This window comes from Micropterus dolomieu, linkage group LG09, assembly GCF_021292245.1.
Source record: "Micropterus dolomieu isolate WLL.071019.BEF.003 ecotype Adirondacks linkage group LG09, ASM2129224v1, whole genome shotgun sequence".
Lineage (NCBI taxonomy): Eukaryota > Metazoa > Chordata > Actinopteri > Centrarchiformes > Centrarchidae > Micropterus > Micropterus dolomieu.
The window spans coordinates 13,209,263-13,216,234 of NC_060158.1; the positions used below are offsets into that span (position 1 = coordinate 13,209,263).

The window sequence follows — 6,972 nt, forward strand, 5'->3', positions numbered from 1 at the left end:
TGTGTGTGTGTGTGTGTGTGTGTGTGTGTGTGTGTGTGTGTGTGTGTGTGTGTGTGTCTCACCAAAAGGCCTTGAAAGCTTCATAAATGTCGTTGTGACGTCGTCTGGTCCAGGCTGCAATCTTTTTTAGCCCTGCAGTTGTACCTGAAAACACAGACACAAAAAAAGAGTTAAGACCCAGCATATCAGCACAGTACACACACACACTAACACTGTATGTCAGGTTATACTGTACATTAAATCAATACAGCACCCAACAGCAAATAAACACTTCAGCTCTTTCTCTCTCATGCGCACAAGCACAAAAATAAAGGAGTAGTTTCCAATAAACTAGAACACATACAAACCAGCAGAATGCTTAACGAAAAGTCTCTTTCCACTCACTCTGCCTTTGCACCAGTTATTTATGGAGATGCAGCAGCGGTCCAACTCAGATATATTTAAACTAAATTGTATGCTGCATTAAAGAAATATGTGCAGAATCCTTCAAAACACATTTGTACCTGAAACAGTAGATCAGTGGTATCAAATGGATGTGGGTTAAAGGTTATTGTCCTCTAAAGTAAATAAAACACAAATGTTTGTCTGTTGATTTAACACTGACATTTGTGTCACTGCAACTAACAAGTATTTATATTACCGTTTAAATCTGCAGATTATGTCCTGGATGAATCAATTAATAATTAATGATGACATGTCAGAGACCAGTGAAAACTGCATAACAATTTACCAAGCACAGCACAATGTGAAGTCTTGGAATTACTCGATTTGTCTGACCAACAGCCCAAAGATAATCAAATTTACTATCACAAAACACTTTGAAAACCAGCAAATAATCACATTTGCGATGCTAGAAGAAGGTTTATTTTGGTACTTTTGCTTTAGACACAACTTTATCCATTAATCGATTCACAAAATTGTTGCTGACTGTTTTTCTTTCCATTGATCTGCTTATCTTTTCAGGCTTCATTTATTTGTTTGATACTGAATTCAAAATGCAGCAAGGTGGCATCACATCCACAACTGATGACATTTTGCACCAGCAGTCACTGATGATGAAAACACAGATGAACAGCTGATTGCGAAGAGGGACAATCCAAACATAACGGTAGCTCCTTTTTTTCCCACGGTCACGTGTGTCATCCACTGCAATAAACATCTCCTTCCTTGTTTATTAGCCTGCGAAGATGCAGTGATGAAGATAATTAAGCTTTTTCTGCTATTTATGTCCGAACTGCAACCCTTGCTTTACATTCAGAAATCCTAATTATAAAACACTTTATAATAACAGCAACGTGATTATGCAGCCGAACCTGTCCCAAGCACCTTCAGCCTGTCCTCTCGTTTTGTTTTTGACACAGGCCTACTGAAACTACTGTAACGTTAAATGCCTCCCCCCTCGTCGTCGTCCTCCTCCTCCCTCTCCTCCTCCTCCTCTCTGCAGCAGCAACCTGAGATGCTGTGTGTTCCGCCTGCCGGAGCCGACAAACAGCGGCTAGAAAATGTTTAATATCCGTCCCCTGTCGTCGCCGGTGTGTTAACCGGACACCGTGCTCACCTCGCCGGGTAGTGTCAGCCGCCGGCTCCGTGTTTGTGTCCGTAGGTCGGACGGTCGCTCAGCTCTGCAGCAGATTTTGTTGCATAGATTGTCCGCTGCAACTGAAGCCAGGGCTTTAAATACGCCTTTAAAGGAATATCTGTCGGAAGAAGAGACGTAGCGCTGGCTTCCGCCGACGTCAAGGTTCATTTGCATAAAGGGGCGGGGTCATTGCAATGGTTTACAAACAAGAAGAGAGGCTGAATGTTTAAAGGGGAAGACCATGAAATCATTCCGCTGTGGAGTCGCTAAGTGCGTTTCATTAACTACAGTTTGAGGTACTCGTACTTTACTTGAGTATATATTAGGTTTTTTTTTAGTTTTTTTATTGAGTATATATTAATATACTAATATATTTCAGGGGGAGGGAAATGTTATCTACTTTTCAGATTCAGAATCAGGTTTATTGCCAACTAGGTTTTCATATACAAGGAATTTGCTTTGGTGTTTTGGTGCACAAATAAAAAAAAATAAAAGAAAATAAAAAAGCTAAGAAAAAGTAAAAGAAACATAAATAGAAGCTGATCTCTGTGAAGTGTCTCCTGTCTAAAAAGAATCTCACAGAGCTGGTCAGGCTTGTGGTAACAGCAGGTTTATTCCACACCTGCATTTATGACAAAGGACAAAAGACTAGAATGATAATCTCTGCGTGTCTGTAAGCCCTCAAGTGTATGGATGCCTGTTGTTGGTATGTGGCTTTTAATTGGCTTGCCTTTCTGCTGACGCTCTCAGTAAAAAACACCCGACTCCCTCCACTGGATGGTATTCATCTAACAGTTCCTGAACCTCATGAGCTGCTCATTTATCAGTTGTCTTGGACCTCAAGGTAAGAGCAAAATCTCTACTGGGGCAGTGTCTGATGAACATACTGTACATACCTCTGACTGACACACTGGGGTTGTAAAACATTTTGCTGCTCTTTAAGACAAGTTGCAGGAGCAGCAGTGGCTCTGTTCTGTCCAAGCCAATACTTTTAAGGATCATCATGTTCTTATGGCAGGGTGGACTAAAAGTCAGCTACAGGTGCACAGATGATCAATATCTAGACCTGACATGTTTATAGATGGCCTGTGGGTTGTGCATCAATTTCACTGTTTCTTATTCCAAATCTCACAACACCCTCTGTTCTGCCTCTCTGGTAGATGAGAATTCCCTCAGCTTGATTTCCCTGCTTTTTTTCTGATGTAATTCTTCAGTGAAACCTCCCATTCATCCACACCCATTGTATCTGAACTCTTTGGAGAGATCCAGTGTGCAGCTGGAGAAAGAGGTTTTTTTTATTGACTTGTATGCACAGGAGCTGTAGGGCTTGATGCTTTGAGGTGTGACATAATGCTATCAGCTAGCTGCTGCCCTATCCGCATTATCAAGAGAAAGGTTTGGAACTGACCAGCTAGTGCACTGTGGTGGATGTGACTCGACTATCGCCTGACTGTGAGGTGTCGCTACATCTCTCCATCTGAAAGGACTTTGCACCGAACCCTCTCCAAAGCTGTTTTATACCCCACCTGATGGTCACCTTGTATCACCAGTACTGAGAGGAGACAAATCAGATACACCACATTTGCTGAGATACTAAAATCCTCACTCAGATAAAATTAAAGTCTCAAGGTAATATGGCTATTATTAACTAAATTAACCGGTGTTTGGACAGTCAGATACACTGAAGAGAAAAACTCAGATCCAAAACAACGCAGTGGCGAGAAAACATCTGTCATATGGACAAGTCACGGCACCAATGTGACCTCTGTGAAATGTCTCCTGTCTAAATTAATCTCCCAAAGCTGGTCTGGCTTGTGGTAACAGCAGGTTTATTCCACATCTGTGTCTATGAAAAAGGATAAGAGGAGAAGGCTCATCAAACAGCGCATGCTCTGTCTAGTGGCAAATCCTCCGTTGCTTTCAGGATTACAGTATGCTTACATTTTTGAAAAACTAGGCTATACTTTGTACAATACATTGACACATGGATTGTATAATCGGTTCAAATTCATATAAATAAAATAGTTGAAACAGAAAAGAGACTGCCCCTCTTAAATTTACAAGGAGAAAATAAGGAAAATATAAACAAATATATCTATTCAGATTTCTCATATTTTAAATTTTTGACAACGATTGAGTAACATTTCAAGACACAGAAGGCAAGTAGAAAAAATAATAATAAAAGTGGCCGGCCAGAGCGTGAAGATGTTAGCAGCAAGGCATGAGAAACCCATGTGCAAATGCTCAACTGCAACCTGTCCAGACAGAGCATACCATAAGGACACCCATGTAGCACAACAGGTTTGTGAGAAAATACAAATCTGCTTTAGTATTTTTAATTTTATAACAATTATATAACATTACAAGTCTAGGGTAGCTAGGGTAGGCAATTTGTTTTAGAAGCATATTTTGTTATATTTGTTGAAATCCTCAACAATCAATAAATCAAATGCTGACACAAAAATGAAAAAAATATCCGGTGGCTGTGGCTGTCACTGGACTGTAATAAGCACGGCCAAACGTATCACTACTCTGATAGAAGTCAGGAAGAAACTGCTCTTGATCCTAATGGATTAATGGATCTGACAGATATGAGATTATGTGTATATGAGAAGATGTTTTCCCTCCCTTTGGTTGAGAGTAAAACAGTACATAAATAACAATATGCAAAAACAGCAAAACAACATTAATCAGAATCAGCTTTACTTCTTGTGTGTGTAACATATGACTCCGTTTCTTTAGTTGCTCTCAGCGTACTAACACGCTGATCCAAGAACAATTTAGTGGAAGATAAAACTGTCAACACCACTCAGAAATAAAGCATATTAAAATCCATTGTGTTTAACCATGTTTTACAGCTGGACCCTCTGACACCCCAAACAGTACTGATGTGTAATTTTCTGTAGCAGACGTCTAAAACACATCTTGGTTTTAAAACAATGTTTATAAGCAATTCTCATAAATTGAGATTTTAAAGCTGATAAAACAATGTTGAGTATGTCATTGTTCGCATTGCACATTACATGGTTGTGCTCTGTGAAAAACAGGTTACAGGTTTATTGTTGATCATGCAACGTGACAGTTTTATTTAGTTAACGTTACACTGGATTTGAGAGTGTGGGGTGTTGACTTACAGTAGTAAATTTGCATTGCACATTACATGGTTGTGCTCTGTAACTGAAAAACAGGTTACAGTTATAGAATTCCTTATAGCTATGCAGTGTTATAAGCAGCCTGTATTGAATGCAGCAGGCGATACAACATTCATTATAACCACGGGTGACTTGAGACTTGACTTGGACTCTAGCTAAAAGACTTGTGAGCATCTCTGATAACACTTAATACACGTTCTTCAACTAGTATTATTATTATTATTATTATTATTATTATTATTATTATTTTCAGATCAGTAAACAAAGTCACATGCTTAGAACCATGACCTTTCCTTCTTTTTTCTGCCTTTATTTATTTCAGCCTTTGAGTTCACTATGATAAAATCATAAAATCATAATTTAGACTGAGCAGGATTAACACCCTGTAAGGGGCCTCAGGACAAAAAAAAATTTGCTAGTTACTTCTATATATATGACAGCTTTAATTTGCAACACCACTTGACCTTTACGGCAAAGCCAAGCTGCTTTTGAGGGTAAAATGCCTGAGGGATCTGCCTCTCCCTGCGTATGACCATCCACATTGCTTACATGCTTTGGCTTCTAAAGAGTCATTTGAACCGATACCAAACCACAGACAGAAACGTGAAGAGACAGAAGAAATGGGTGATGTGAGGAGTGACAGCAAGGACTGTTTTCAGATGTGGTGAAAATAACTCATTTTGTACATTCAGTGTCAGTCAGCTGAGGCTGACTGAACTAGAACCTGAACACAGCTGCTTTTCTAGACTCAAGGAAGCAGATTTAAAACATCTAAAATCATCATCTATGTTAAAGTTCGGATTGATGTCATAATAATAAGACATTGTAATTTGTATTTGACAGGGTGGAATAGGTCAAAACCTTACATATGGTTTGACTGCACATACACCATAGGGTTTCATAGGGGGTTGAGGCAGATGGCCGGCAACCCTGAGTCCAGGTTCTGTTCAAGGTTTCTACCTGTTACAAGTTAGTTTTTCCTTGGTGCTGTCGCCAAGTGCTTGCTCATGGTGGGATTTGTTGGGTCTCTATAAATAACATTACAAAATAATGAGTATTGTCTCGACCTGCTCTGTATGAATTTTGTTGTTGTAGTTTGTACAGGTACAAGGTACGTTTATATATGTAAAAATATATCAACAAGGTATAAACAAGGTGTACAAGTTATAAAAGAATAATGTATTTTCCTGTATTTTGAAAATACAAAACCCATAGATTTTATCCTGATACATTTTCTGGCAGCAGTATTCTGTATTTGATTTTGTTACATTTATTTGAGAGATATTTTGTAGTTTGTAACAAGCTGCATTTTGCCCATTTTTGGTCACAGCCTGTATAAACACAAAACTTTAAACTTTAAAAATAAAATGTTATCTGCAGTAACCCTTTGTACAATTGTCAAGGAATCCCAATGAAGAAAGTGCATAAATGCAGGGTTTTTTTTTTTATCACCATGAGCATTGTTTAATTCATCCATACATCATCGCGCTGTTGTAAATACCCACTAAAGAACCAAATGTTAATCAAAAAAAAGTTCCCGACAAACGCTTTATTAAGTCCTGTTTGAATAATGTTTGCTAAAAAATACAATACCCCGCTGTTTTAATAAATTACTAAGCCTTTTAAAAAAAATGTATTCAGTCACAGTTAAGTTGGTGGGAAGTTGTCATGTGTTTCTTTTGAATTAAAATGTGATGACAGCTGTTGATTTTGGTGTTTTCATGGCATGGCTTATGTTTTGTTCTTTTTTCTGCAACTACAAAAAGTCACAAATAGAACACGCGATTGGCGTGAACAAACAGCTCTTAAACCTAGCTGTTGCTTTGCGTAAGTAAACGTTTATAGGATTAAAGGAAACTGATTAAGAGCTGCGGGAGACAGAAAACAACTTATCTTCCAGCGTAACAGAGGACTAAGCAGGAGTTTTACTGGGGCTTTGATGTAAGAACACCTAAACCGGCTCCACAAGGAGGTCAGAGGTCAGTCACAGAGCAGCAGCCCTGCAGGGATTCAGGAACTCCTGAGCTGGGTGGACCCAGTCTTCTCTAGCTTTATGTTGTATCCTTCTTATCACTCGGCCACACTGCAGCCCATGCAGAGGAAGCATGAGTCAGATAGCTTCTGATGTATGCTGTGGTGTTAGCTTTAAAACAGAGTTGAAACAATTAGTCAATTCATAATTGAGCCAACTGACTGATTTAGCCATTTGACAATGTTTTTGTGATGTTTCCAAACACAAAT

At 38.9% G+C, this 6,972-nt stretch overlaps 1 protein-coding gene across 1 annotated transcript in view; it reads right to left on the bottom strand.

Annotated features, from left to right (window-relative positions):
- LOC123976277 (solute carrier family 45 member 4) overlaps positions 1-1,690 on the bottom strand; it is a 53,872-nt gene extending 52,182 nt beyond the window's left edge. The window contains exons 1-2 of the mRNA XM_046058283.1: positions 1,559-1,690; positions 63-144 (exon numbers count right to left, since the gene is read on the bottom strand). The gene's annotated coding sequence lies outside the window, so the exon portion shown is untranslated. The remainder of the gene's footprint in view (positions 1-62; positions 145-1,558) is intronic.
- Between the last annotated feature and the right edge of the window lie 5,282 nt (positions 1,691-6,972).